Source organism: Hoplias malabaricus, chromosome 5 (genome assembly GCF_029633855.1).
Source record: "Hoplias malabaricus isolate fHopMal1 chromosome 5, fHopMal1.hap1, whole genome shotgun sequence".
Classification (NCBI taxonomy): domain Eukaryota; kingdom Metazoa; phylum Chordata; class Actinopteri; order Characiformes; family Erythrinidae; genus Hoplias; species Hoplias malabaricus.
The window spans coordinates 8,587,279-8,602,743 of NC_089804.1; the positions used below are offsets into that span (position 1 = coordinate 8,587,279).

A 15,465-nucleotide genomic window follows, 5' to 3' on the forward strand; every position below is an offset into this window, starting at 1 on the left:
GTAGCTTGGGGTGAGCAAGTGTGCTGTGGAATCTTATTAATAAAGCAGCACTTTCTAGTGTTCTTTCATATTAATCCCATCAAGCCTCAGAAAATATTTGTTCAAATTAAGAAGTGATAAGAACAGATGGTCTGCTGCTTAACAAGGTACCAAGAGAGAGAGAGAGAAAGAGATAAGAACAAGTGGATGCTGTGTTATATCTCACTGGTTTTTGAAGTGCAGCTCTCTTCCTCAGAAGTCTCTTCTCACATAGTACAAATTCGGCTTACTTGATAGGTCCGAATGGATGAGAAAGCGAGAGAATGAGGAACGCCTGATTGGCCCCACAGTCTTTTCCTTGGAATCAGACGAGAGAGACAGGGAGCAAAAGATGATAAGGAATAGATCAAAACAAACAGATGGTCTTTGTTTCTGGACACCAAAGACTTTTCCGAGATGCAGCCCAGTGGCTCTCCCACTAACAAAGGTAGTTGAAGAGACCGTTCATATCCTTTGTTTCATGGAGAAAAAGTTTTGAACACGGCAAGAGAAAGAGATTAAATATAAAATGGAAGCTATGTTTTCAAAGAGACTACCACACACACATACACACACACACACACTGCTGGAGGGCTGTCTGTATATATGGCCACACAATTGAGACGTACAGGGCACTGAGAATTTGAACTAAACAAACAGACATACGTTTCCTGCTCATTTACACTGGTTATTGTACAGTTGAACCACAGCTACTTATTGCACATGTAATTACAGTAACAGAGGTACTTAAGCAGCTGCATACACAAGCCCACATCTGTTTCCAGCTTCTGGAGTTCTTTTAGCTTAGCAACAGCTGCGCTAGCTGGATGCATATTTCACAGGCAGTGTAGGCTTTAGTAAATAACAGGAATATACAAACACATCTGAAGGTGAGTAAAGGCATAGATTGCGGAATGGCAGATTATCATATTTAGTAAATCAGTATCCATCCAAAAATTCTAAAATGCCTTTTCTTTTTAAACTGCCAATATAGCACACCTGAAGGAGAATGCTAACTACCAATTCTAGCACTCAGGCATCAGCTTAACAGATGCCCAACTGATGGGACAAAAAGAGAGAGGACTCTTTTTCCCACCAGTGAGAGCATGGTCAATTATAATGAAGTCCAGGCCATAGATGGGTGGGGCATCAGCAGAGATCAGATTCACAAGCTATTCATTCAGCTGAGCCTGACTTTTAGTGTTTTTGAAATGAAATGAGTCATATTCTTGATATAGTGAAGCAAGCAATGACGTTATTCTACATAGTGCAGATTTGGACTTGATAATAAACAGTAGTCGTATGCAGTACTAAAGGACCCAAACCTTGCAAACCCATAGTAGTTTAACCCAGTCGTCGCAGCAAACTAGGGTATACGTGTGTTGTTATATTAACAACACCCCTGCCTGCTCTCTCTGGCTTTCTTACAATCCCCTGCTGGCTAATCCCCTGCAGATTTAATGCTAGTGTGTCACTCTAGCTTTTGGCTTTGGTGTGTGTTGGAGTGAGCGCACACACACTCTCTCTCACTCACACACAGAGTATAATGAGACTGCCAGGCTTAATCACTTTTCACTCTCCTGCAGTCCACTGCTCCGTACAGGGGGAGTCATGATGGATCAGCTCTGCAAGGGAACCTAACAATGTGTGTGTATTTCTGTGTGTGTGTGTGTATGTGTGTGTGTGTATGTGGGGGGGTATTGATGGATCAGTTCAGTAACACAACATAGCAGTGGCACTGCAGCCTGCATTAGCCCTTGAATCCATCAGACCCATACACTTTTAAAAGAGTGTGTATGTGTGTGTGTGTCTGAGGGAGAGAGAAAGTGTACTTTTTTGTGAATATTTGTATACGTTCCATTGCAAAACAACAAATTATATAATGAATTTTACAACATAATAAATGACATCCACATTATTCTGTTCCATTTCTCTAGACTAATTATATGAAATCCCCCTAAATACAGTATCATGCGAAAGTCAGAGACCATATTTACATAATTACTGGCCAAAACAGCCATTAGGATTATATTAGTCATTTTTAAAAGATATTACTTAGCAGTGTAAATAAAACAATCAACATATATAAAGAAAAAAGAAGAGATTGAACTAAAAAAAAATAATTAAAATAAAGTAATACACCATTTTCTAACCATTAAAAAGAGGTATGCTCTTCTGTGTCCTCTGGCTCTAACATCAGGATACTGCCAGGATTATCTCAAATGTGGTGCCACAGCCACAGAGATTGTCTCTGCTATTTGGAGATGACACTGTCCTTTATGCTACAGACTACCAAGGCCTCTACTGTGCACTTGAGCGGTTTGAAGATTGAGAATGAAAACTTGAGTATGAAACGGCCAGCATGCAAATCACTTCCTCTGAATCTGAGGTAGAGGTTACAGGGAGCTGAGCGATGAAGTGAAGATCTCAATTTACTGGTGTATCTATGTCCTAGTCTTCATCTATGGTCATGAACCTTGGGTAATGGGCAAAAGACAGAGATTCTGGATTCAGGCGGCTGAAATGAGTTTTCTGTCAGGATGCAGGACTCGCTCTCCATGAAAGGGTGAGTAACCGTGCGGCCCTGGAGGAGCTCCTGCACAGGGAGAGAAGCCAGCTGAGGTGGTTTGGACTGCTGATAAGGATGCCCCCGGCCCACTCTTGATAGAGGTATACCAAGCTGGTAGGAGGCCACAAGGTACATCAAGGATCTATGGCAGCGATTAAATTTCCCAGCATGCCTGGTAATGCCTGGGGATTGCCTAGGAAGAGCTGGAGAAAGTGGCTGGGGACACGGATGCCTAGGGGTTCTTTGTTTGTTTGTTTGTTTGTTTGTTTCTTGCCCCATTGCCATCGTAACTTTGAATTTGAATAGGTTGAAAGAAAATTAGTTGAAAAAAATCAAAGGAGTTGATGGTGTTCTTACTGGCCTTCATTACCTGGGTAACATTAATAAACTTATAGAAAGCAGAAAATACAGAACTGTTTCAAGGGCTGACATCTTGAGGTATAAGGTACAAAAACATAAATATTGTCATAATCACAATATTCTGACTTGTTTACATAACATCCCAGCAGAGCAACTGATCTGTATGTTTTGCTATTTACTGTGAAGCTTTGATCTTACTTTTTGTATAATTGTTAACATTTGTTGTTTATAAGCATACACAACATTTTCTACCCTTTGGTTGTGTGTTAGATTTATGTGCCACTTTATTTATTTTATACAAAATCAGAATCTTGGTAAATTACTGTTGTTTACAAAATAAGCAAATGTTTACAGATTATTTTTGTCACTTCTGAATGTTAGAAACTTGTATGAATGTTAAATTTTGTAGTAAAATAAAACGTTTTAATAAATACAACAATTTAATACTATTAATATATATCAAACATATTACATTTAGTATAATTAATAGTAGTATAACATTTGTTTTGTTGCAATAGAGTGTTACTGAAATTTATAAAAGTATTTTTCAGGGTTTTTTCATATCGCCAAAATACCCTGAAATAATGCGATATTAGGGCCATATCGCCCACCCCTAAACTGAAAACAAGTCTCCTAAGAGAAATGGAAGACATAATAAAGGTGAAGAATGCATTTAGGTTATGATGCTTCTGTGTAGTTTCCTGTTAAATTCTGTTCTCCAGACCAGTAAATGACATAAACAACTAAAAATAAATAAATAAAGGGTGGTCTCTGACTTTTTAATGGTACTAAACATATTTAACAATGCATATAAAATTAAGCTTTCTTTGATCTCTTTGACATCTTCTGCTTGTTGCTATGGTGAGCTTAGCTATTTATCCTCAAACCTGATGTGTGTACATGTACTTTTGTATAATAGATCTAATATTAATATCAAAAACCAAATCTACATAATTCAATACATGTATACATTCGGCTCAATGCTGCATGTGTAATACCTGGAGCCAATTTATTTCATTGCCTAAAAAAAAATTTGTTTACAGTGGCTGTCTTGCCTCCCTGGAGGTCATTAAGTGGCTTCGCTGACAGCCATTAGCTTCGGCCACAAGCAGCTCTGCCTGCAGCTACGGTCTCCATGGTCAGGGTTACCAGGCAACTGCCCTAACACACACTAAGGGGCATGCACAATTCTCAGTTACTATCAACATTACCATGCAGGTAATTAGCGAGGGGAGAGAGAGAGAGCGTTGTGTGTGTGTGTGTGAGAGAGAGAGAGAGAGAGAGAGAGAGAGAGAGAGAGAGAGAGAGAGAGAGAGCGATGGAAAACAATGGCTGTGGATATCTTGTGTGCAGTATAGGAGACAATCTTACCTTAAATGGAGGAGCTGTGGTGTCTTTATAGCCTCCTATATGCAGCTCTTCCAAACCTTTCGCAGAAAACAAACAATGAATTAACTCATGTGTCACACAACCATGAAGCCCACACATCAAACATACAGCAACACAGGCACTTTTAGATCAACGTGTATGAGAGAGGCAAACATATAAAACACACACACACACACACACTTGATTTATACAATGTCAGGAAGTGAGGTCACATATGTCCTATAGTAATGACTTTTTTCTGGTTTTCCTGTTTTTATAACCTGTGTACAGTTATATGCTGATACAATCTTACAATCTACAATCACAAAAAAACTTTTGTGTAAAATATACAGGTCTTAAATTGTGCATAACATGTTTAGTCTAGTTGTCTTCTGCTTTTACATTAATGCCGTTTGGCACATGCTTTTACGTTACAGAAGTAGGTAAACAGCTTTAGGAGTCTTGTCCTAGGATTCCCATTGGAACAGTGTGATCTTGCTGTCAGAGTAGAGAACTGAACCCCAGTCTGCGATGTGGAATGTAGTGAAGTTAGCTTCCATGCTAAAGCGCTCACTCCAGCTGTTTCTCTACAGTCAGAACATTTTATGCTGGAAATATATCAAATACATACACAAAGGCACACAGACTCAGTTGTACTTAACCTCCTCATATGAATGCTAATGTGCGACTGATGTAAAGCCCTGCTCACACATTAGGAATGCAACGTACATCACCAAATGACCTTCACACACAGTACTGCAACACAACACACCAACACGTGCATGTGATCGGCTCCTCTGTGTCCCATTCATTTCGCTCAGTTTTCATCAAGTGGTGCAAGCACAGAGGTGCAATTTATATTTTTCCAACGTAATAGATCAGAGGGGAGTCATCAAAAGGCTTCCAATGAGGATAAATCTAACACGACAAGGCGAGGGAAGGAAAGGACACACCCATGCTGGTGCACACACACACACACACACACATTGTTTTTCCCTTCAGTTCTCTTTGGAGCAGACGCCCTGATGGTGACAGAATAGGGGGAGAAACATCATGGATGTAGCTGAAGTAGGTCTTAGTTAAATATGCATGGGGAATGTGACAGGGTCCACTTACTTCGGTCTGACTCACAGAGTCAGCCTCTCTCTTTCTCTCTCCCTCTCTCTTTTTTCTCCCTCAGCAAGGTGACAAAGTTCTGCACATATAATTAACGGACCCCATGAATATGTATTGTGGAGCAGTACCGGGCAGGTGAAGGGTATTTCACTGTAGATAACACACATTTCCATTTTCTGTGAGCTGGATAATGGCTGGATTAAAGCACTGTTAGTTAAAGAGGCCATATCCTACATTTGGCTTCCATTTGAATATTTTCTCCCCCCAGAGGTCCACTTATGAGATTCGTTGGCTTTATTTTTCAAAACAGACATAATTTATTGTGCATGACAACTTTCCAACCTCTCTTTACTGCTGGCTCTTTCTATTTCACTTACATTTTAGACATTTAGAATATTTAATTGAGCTCTGTTATGACTAGTATGGCTTATGAAAAATATAATAATAAAAATTTAAAAAGTTTAAAATGCTTTTTAACTTAAAATAACTTTGTGAAATTAATTGTGAAAGAAGAGAAGTAAACTGATGGGTTTCTGAGACCTGACCCAAATAATTCATTAAAATTGACTGTTCAAATCTTGTAGGCACACTTTAAAATTAGGATTAACCTGTAGATAAGTTGCATTCATAACTTAAACACACTGAATACAGGGGGTTTACTATGTTGATCCGTTCCTATGTCTCGTCATAAACCGATTTTCGGTGTAAGTCAGAACATACGTACATACTGTACGTAAATAACATACTGTAAGCACTTAATCATTCAACCTTAGAATAAAGAATACACGTAACCGTGTATTCTTCCGCCGCGCACACCAAACACGAAGTTCGCGTTACGATGTTTACGGCGCAAAACCACTTAAGTCGAAACAAGGCTTCATACAGTGAATGGGAGATGTGTCGTAACCCGAGGACCTCCTGTATAATTGCTGCAAACAGCATAATATAAAAAGGAATGTTCTGAAGCTGCTGCACATGATCTTAGGGTCACTATAATTAAAGTGTGGGCTAGATGAGTTGGAATGAATCACCCTGCTGTGGAACAATGGAAATGTGTTCTCTGGAGTGAGGGAGCACCAGTCAATACCTAGGTTCACCTACTTAACTTGGTGCATCAATTTGGCTAAATATCATGATTTTTGTTCAGTTAAGGGTGTAATGGCCTTTGTCTCTGGGATCAATATCACCTCCAGTTAATGCTATTGCTTGAAGCTTAAAAAAAAAAGAAGCATCCTATTTGGCTCCTTTAAAAGACTGTGATGACTGAGCTCTTTTCAGCAGCTCTGTCAAAATTGCATCTGTTCACCATGCTTGCTGGATCTCTTCAAGGCTGGCTGCCATTCTTAAAAGGTCTTGAAAATGGTGGCCCCACTTCATGTCAAGTGTCTGAGGTTTAAAGATATTATTTTCAACTGTAAGTGCAGCATAATGCTTTCTTTTGTGGCAGCAGCATATGCAACATCTGTGAATGTGAGCAAGAATCGAAATACCTGCTAAACATCTGCAGGCCTGCAGACCACCACCACTTAACCACAAGTCACTATCAATTATAGAAACATACACACACACACACACACACAGAACCATACAGCTATTAGACACTCATGTTCAATGTTTACCACAGCCCCAGAAACATGTGTTTACTGTCAGCCAGGAAATACACTCACAGGAGTTATAGGTTCATATTCCACACATCCTTCAGCATACAATCAAGAAAGCTCTTTTTCTACAGTTACAGGGTCTACATGATATATACACATGCATAACACATACTAATAGCTTTTAAATTTGGCTCCGGGAACAATGTCCTTCACCCTCTCACTGTAAACCTATCCTTATTCTGGGAAGAAAACTCTTAGATCAGCATTCTTTAATCATGCTCTTGGAGTCCTGCATCACTACACATGTAGTTATATTCTGCCCATTCTATTATAACGGTTATAAAATGGTTTTTAAACAACCAGTTTGGTGCAAAGTCACACACAAATGTAGCTGATCATCTAAGACTCGTATGCTGTTAGTTTGCCTTAATTAGTTTTACAACTTCAGTAAAGGGACGCCAGCAACACTAGCCAAAGTAGGCACATGTTAGCTAACATAAAACTGGATAGTTAGAATTCTCATCAAAGTGTGTTTGGCTGGTAAGTGACACTGCAAAAGTCATAATTTGAAAAGAAGTGGTGACTGGCTTCACAAAATCTCTCACACTTTATACTATTACAGCACCATGCCCTCACATAGTGAGCTCTTTAGAACAACCCATTCTTTCAATGATGTTTGTTAAGGCAGACTGGCTAGAGTTTATTCACATGTGGCATTGGTCTGAAGGAGACCAATGTCCATATAGTTTTCCTCACAGGGGGGTATAACCTGAACTGTTCATGAACACACTGTTGTCAAAGACAATATTTTATGATAGTGTTGCATTAAGGTTATTATCTAAAACGTTTTGTAAAAAGTCATTCACAGCGAAGACTTGCAAGTCATTATCACCATTTACCTTTATCGATTGTTACCATGTCACTGTTCTATTGTATTGTATTGTGCTACATATATATAAACTTATGTCTTATTGGTCATCTTGCATAGTCAGTGAAGTGGTTATATCTGCATTGCCACAACAGTTCATAGGACCCAGAATGTAAAGAAATCTTAGTCAGTACATGCCTCTCAAAGAATATATTTCAAACATCATCATAAATGTTGAAATTCCCCTTTAAGTGGGTACTGAGTTGAAAGGGTTGAAAGGGGTTTACTGGTAGCTGGGAAAAATACTAAAATGTGAAATGCTGGGTTACTCTGCCTCTGTTGACATAAAACAGGACTGAAAAACAGTGCTTTAGTACATCAGAAACTGAGAACAGCATGAATTACACTGGGAAACAGTAATTACCCACTCAGCAAAGTCAGTTAAAAGCAAAAACAACACCCACACAAACACAAGAGGAGTTCCTACAAGCAGAGTTTATATTGGAGACACCCTTTCATTTACTGCTCTTCTCTCAGGCCTGCTGCGTCGCATTCACTGCACTTCCTGGCTGCCTCTGGCCAGCAGCATGCATAATGCAGCAGGTGAGAGAGCTCTGGCCCAGACAACAAGAGGACAGAGAACAAGGGTGAAGCGTTCCTTCCAAGACACTGATTCCTCCCAGCCTCTTTCTCCGCTTCAGCTTAGCTTTTCTGGCGAGGGTTTCAAGAATGTTTTAATATCCTTCATCATTTCAACAAGCGAACCACAAATCGTTTTTGCAAGAGGCTCTAATATTCAGTTCAGAGGCTTAGACTATTTCTTAAATTGACCTTACAAATCTAAAATCCACGGTGTCTGGCATAATGCTTCTAAGAGGAAGCTAACAAGGCTAACAAGCTAGACTTCATTTTCTCAGCCTGTTTACATTGTTCTGATAGGGGGCAGACCTAGTTAGTGGGTGGAACTGGGCATGGAAAAAAAATGTACACTAAAAAAAATACCACACTAACACACACCAAATCACCAGCTATCATTTATCATATTAAATACCTTGAAATTAAGTTGCATTATCTTAATGTATTTTAACATTTAGATATTATGCTCCTTTTGTTAGTTTGAATGTTATTATCATTATTGATATTGATATTAGCATTTATGGAATGTGTTGTACTGAATAAACATTTAATATGCTTTAACAACTCTGTTTTTAATCCCACTAAAACTATCTTGAATAATGCTAAATAGTGTTGATATTAGAAACGGGTTTGTTTCGGGGAAAAAAAGAAAATGCAATAATTATAAATAAATTAAACGCTCACAGCTTGAGCACCAGTCAAAATATACGACTTAAAGCAAAACGTGTGAAGGAGAGGCAGTATCGATCTCCTGTCCTGCAGGGCCAAGCCCACACATCAGAACAGTCTTACTAGACCTAACAGAGCATGCAGTGCTATGATGATCATGATTACAGCTGCTCATCAGCACATGGAGAGAGAGAGAGAGAGATGACCTCTAAAGGCTCTGAGATTTAAAAAAGTTCTGAAGTTTCTTTTTAAAAAATTTGTCGCCTAGACAGCTTTGTGCAAATTTGATCAAGCCCTTAGATCAAGGATCAGCTTTCCTTATATGAACACCATGCTTAAAAATTGATCAAGAAACCTGCCAGAACTAGTCTTGAAAATATCTTCCATTGCTGCATTGCACCGATTGCTGTTTTCTCAGCTGCACTGCACCAGCCTAAAGCTTATGAAGGACTGGTTAATAAGCTTATGTCAATCAAATGTGTGAGCACTAAAATGCCTAGGGTTGGGTAACAACAGAACCACGACTGAATAACGCTAATCTAGCATGACCCATATAATTAACAACATATGCACAAAATTATACATCTGCTCGTGCAATATTTCTACAGAAACTAGAGATATCAACAGGCAATTAGTGCATTATTTCTGCAACACCAACTTCTAATCTGACGAGAAGTATTTAGACAAGACGTTGGAACATATTAAACATTTGATTGCATTCAGGTATATAAACTTTAATGAGTTTAAATCAAAATGAAAATCACAAACGTCACTCAACTCATCCCAAGGGTACTGCAGCTCGATCACTTTGGTTCCAATGCTATACAGGTCAATGTCTATGGCCCCAATGTGCGTACTCATTATAATTGGTCGTCGTGTGTGTGTGTGTATAGGCATACAACATGCTCCTATATCGTCAGTGGAGTTCATAATATTCTGATATGTATGTGTGTGTATATATAAACTCAAAGTAACCTCAACAACTGATTTTCTTTTGTCAGTGCTGTCTGTGTCATTTGCATTCGTCTGTGAGGACTTTAGAAAGTGATTGGTTACACTTTGCCAATGTGGGGAGTTATCATTGCTGCTGAAAAGAGGTCAAACTTGGCACATACTGAGAAGATCAACTCATGAGCAATGTGAAAGCTTTGATAAGGATCAATGCACAGTGCAAAATGCAAAAGACAAACAGTCCACATTACATATATCCTGGTTATTAGGTTCATTGTTCTTTCATTCATAGAATCTTGGAACACGGATTAAAAAGGAGTAAACCTGCTTAACACAATAATTCGCAACAGGAAATTCCTAGAATGTAGCAACCATAGCCTGGTAACAGCTGTGGAGGAATATAACATATACTATAGATTCCAATTTGAATCTAAATTGAGTATTTGTTGTAATGTGACCTATAAGAGTGAAACTGGGAACAAAAGAGCAGATTAAACAGAGTTTGAAAGTGATAAGTATGTGGCTTTCCTATTTTTTTTTTTTTTTTTTTTTTGTGGAGGTGTGGCTTTGGAAGCTTTCTCACTCCTTCACACACGTAGCCTATAGGCACACACCTTACTGGGCCACACATGGCTTCCCTTGCCTGCTTGCCTCTTGTGTATCCAGAAGGAACACCTTCACATTTGCCTCCTCTAACCAGTATTATTCTTCTTCAAAACAAAATATGCAATTGGCCCCAGGATAGGTCCCTGAGGTATCCCACAAGGACAAGGCTTAAAAACAAGCCCAGTGCTCCAGGGCAACCTCACACATGGGAGCAAACTCTTTCCATGTGCAAGCTTCATGAACTTAAAAATGATCATTATTGTTGCTTTAAGATGCTCAAACATTCAATTAGTAAGTACAAACCTTCAGATATTCATAGGCTGACCATAACAGCGGTCATGCCTGATACTTACAATCCAAAAACAGGTCTAAAGCAACTACTCCATGTCAAGTTCATGTTCAAAACAAGTTTGAGGACTAATCCTCTAGAGTCTTTTACACGCGCAGACATTACTTCTTAAAATCACAGAGGGATTCTATATAAAAACAGCTTACATCTCACTTAGAAGTTTTTAAATGGGTATTGAGGTCAAATTCTTAAATACTTATTAACCATGTGATGACCAGGTTATGTGGGTGATACGCAGCTTTATGGGCACTGCCCTACAATAAAGTTTTAGCGACTTTTGAAGTACACAATAAATTTAAAAAAGTACAAATATACAGCTTGTGAATCTCATTTTTTGAAAAGTGAAATCAGGCGTTTGTTTATTTTGCGGAGGCTGGCGCTAAAAGATGTAGGATAAGAGATGTGCCAGCCTTAGGCAGAAGTTAAAGCATGATAAGATCTGTAACTCATTAGACCACAGATGTGTTTGTGTGTGTGTATGCTTATGTACATGATGCAACAGAGTTTGTTATTCTTGCAGAATTGAGTAGAATCAATGTCAAAAGTGCAGCTTCACTTCCATAGCCACCAGAAGGACATTCACCCAACACCTCTTTGCAATATCTGAACATATAAATGCACACACACACACACACACACACACACACACACCACTCATTCAATGTTCATTCTTTATCACTTCCATTTCTCTTTCCTATTGCTCTGTTTCTTTCTCTCTGTTTTACTCTCTCTCCTCACTGTTTGTTGATACGCCCTCAGGATAATGCAATGTCAACTCAAATTTCGCATTAAATGAACTACACAAATAAATAAATAAATAAATTCTGAGAGCGAAAGTTAAGCAAGTTGACAGGAAATTAATGATATCTCCTGGTCTTTTCTTCCCTCCTGATTTCTTCCTTACTCAGGACGTGAGTGTTTTACAAATGACTTCCGCAGGCTGGAATGTTTTTTTTTTTTTTTTTAAACGTTTGTTGTTGTTTTTTTTTTTTCCAATTTTTGTGAAAGTATCAGGGGTGGAGGGGAAAACCACATTTATAGACGCAAAAGGAAAGGGAAAGGAAAGGAGGGATTTATTTGTGTTGATAAAAGAAGCAAGCAAGATCATGAAAGAAAGAAAGAAAGAAAGAAAGAAAGAAAAAAAAGAAAGAAAGAAAGAAGTGGTATGGAAGAGACAGGGTGTGGCTGTAGTTCATTTGGTATTCTGTACATGTATGACAATTAGTGAGAATTAGAATTACACTGCCTCAGGGACATAATGTTTTTAAATCAGACACAAAGCATGATAAACAGCGTTCCATTTTTGAAACCTTTAAGTGCCATGGTGATTATCTGTGTGCAATGAGTTTATGCTAGGTTTTGGGGACCAAAATTTTTTTTTTTACACTCACATTGTGGAGAATTCCCTTTTTTGTTGGGAACCTCAAGTTTGTCCCAACAAAATAAACAAAGTAAGTGAAGGCATGTTTTAAAGTTAAGGTCCATGTAGTGTTAGGAATAGTGAAGTAATAGTTAAGGGTTTTGGTAATTTTCCAGTTAAATCTAATGCTGCTTTTCCATTGCATATTACTTACTCAACTGAATTCAGCTCAGCACGCCTCGACATGCTTTTCAGCCCTGGCCCCTGTTTGACTTTCAACTAGCTCCCTGCAAAATGTAACTGGTGATGACACAAAACCTATTCTGTAATGGGAACCGTGGGGTTTGGAAACCACAACAACGGCGGCAAAAATATTAAGCACTGTTTACAAGCATTACATTCTTTGGGTTGTTTTGATATTCTTTTTTGGACTGAACACTACTCCGTTTCCCATTTCTTATATTTTCCTTGTTCCTTGTTCTTCCTCGATCCAAAGAACGCATGAACCTCTTCAGATTACTACATGTAACAGGCGTTCTGCAAGGTTTACACATCACATTTAGTCCATACTCTGCAAACTTGTAACCCCATGTGAGAAAGTATTAAGAAAGTACTGATTCAAGTTACAAGATTAGTCTAATGGAAAGGGAAGAGATTCAAGGCAAGCCAAGTAGATACCAAGTAGTGGAAAAGCACCATAAATTTCCACACAAACAAACGTGTGTGTGTGTGTGTGTGCGTGAGAGAGAGAGAGAGAGAGAGAGAGAGAGAGAGAGAGAGAGAGAGAGAGAGAGAGAAGAGAGAGAGAGCGAGAACAAATGTGATTGTGAGTAAACGTGATTGGAATCACTTCCTGGCAACTGAAGGTCCATAATCGCAGTATTAATATTAATGACACTCAGCAATGACTTACAACAGAAGCAACAAGAGGGCCAGTTACAATACATGGACTAAACAATGATGGGAAGAGGTGTGTGTATGTGTCTGATACACTGGAGACATTGTCCAATTAATGAGGAGAGGGAAATGGAGAGTTAATAGAAACATCAGAGAGTAGAAATGAATGGTGTATGTGTATATTACAAGGTGAATGTGACAGAAAGGTTTTTTTTTTCTCCCTTAAACCTGATTTCCTGTGAGCTGTGTGGAAAATACTTCTGATCTTTCAGTGACATTGGAACCAAATTTGGCTTTAGAATAAATATTTTTCCAATATCAACCTGAAAGTAATGAAAATGATGAGATTGGTATCCATGCTCTTTGTGTCATGCCAGGCGTTCTCGTACATATCTGTAAAGTCATACTAAAGCTGTTGGTTTCTAAGCAGAAATCTTTTACATAAAACAAATTTTCAGTGCATCATTTTTAGTCTACATTTTACTGCACTTCTATTCAGGAGTTAACATACTGGAAAAATGATGAAACACAAAACATAAATTGTGCTTTAAGTTTTGGACAGACCACATTATGCGCTTTTTCAGAATGTAAATTTCAGTCAATGTGTTCGGTTCGGCCAGTGGCTAATGATGTGATTTGAGAGCACAGGGTTGCTCACACTAATGTTAGATATGGGTCACTAGCAGAAGCAGCTGGTGAATTCAAATTATTAAATCCCAATACAAATGAACACATACTGGTGCAGGACATCAAAGCACTGTGAGAATATGTAATTTTAAATTGACATTAAAAATAAATCAGCAGACTAATGTTTAGCAAAATGATCATCCACATTATAGCTCTAAAGTGCTCAGATATAAGGTGCATTACATATACAGACATTTTAGTAAAACCACTATTAAGAAAATCTAGAAAGGAATTTCTAGAGTGTTGTATAACGCTGGATCATACTGTATCCACATACAAAGAAAACTGGGCTCTGTGTGTGTGTATGAAATTGATTTTTTACAAAATACCTTACTGAATGCGAAGGTTGCTGAATCCTGTGCCCTGAGTAGTCACTGATAACTGTCGGGTGTCCTTACTCTGCTTTGGGCAATGAATGAATCACCCCTTAAGCGTCTGATTCAAGAATGTAGACTGGATACATTTTTGTTCCTATTTGCGTATTTCCATACTGTGTAATACTGGCTGTGTTCCTGCCAACACTGGGAAATAAAGGTTCACCCATTCATTCATTCATTCATTATCTGTAACTGCTTATCCAAGTCAGGGTCGCGGTGGGTCCAGAGCCTACCTGGAATCATTGGGCGCAAGGCGGGAATACACCCTGGAGGGGGCGTCAGTCCTTCACAGGGGAACACACACACACACACACACACACTCACACCTACGGACACTTTGGAGTCGCCAATCCACCTACCAACGTGTGTTTATGAACCATGGGAGGAAACCGGAGCACCTGGAGGAAACCCACGCGGACACGGGGAGAACACACCAACTCCTCACAGACAGTCACCCGGAGCGGGACTTGAATGCACAACCTCCAGGTCCCTTGAGCTGTGTGAATGCGACACTACCTGCTGCGCCACCGTGCAAATTTAAAGGAAGCTCCCTTTTCACAATATATATATATGATATACATTATAAGCTATTTTACATTTGTAACATGCTCATACCTCATATACGTATTGATAATAATAATAACACTAAGTAAATGTGATATTTTCATACCTGAGGGTTATTCCAGATTCAAGACCGTTTGCAGCATGAGTTCAAAACATTTGTTCAAACATACTTTCAAATCCAGGGCCAGCCTTAAAACCCTATCCCCCAAAAATGATGAAGACATCAGTGACATGTCATGTGCACAACTATAAATACTGCTCAGTTTGAGGGTTGATAATAGGACTCAGAGAACTTTTACATAAGCATAAAACAGATGCTCTTGTTGTTGCCTATTTTGCAAAAACTGCACGCAGAAAGAAAAGAGGCACAGAGAAATTTGCAATTGATCCAGCGTTCAAAAGCAATTCTCTTGTGTGAAAAACAAATCTATAACTCCCATCTCCAAACAAGCTCACAATCTCTCCTGAA

At 38.8% G+C, this 15,465-nt stretch overlaps 1 protein-coding gene across 5 annotated transcripts in view; it reads right to left on the reverse strand.

Moving 5' to 3' along the window:
* Window positions 1–15,465, reverse strand: part of sulf2b (sulfatase 2b) — a 166,234-nt gene that overhangs the window by 106,934 nt on the left and 43,835 nt on the right. For all 5 annotated transcript variants that reach the window (XM_066670765.1, XM_066670764.1, XM_066670771.1 and 2 more), the window contains exon 3: window positions 4,319–4,374. The gene's annotated coding sequence lies outside the window, so the exon portion shown is untranslated. The remainder of the gene's footprint in view (window positions 1–4,318; window positions 4,375–15,465) is intronic.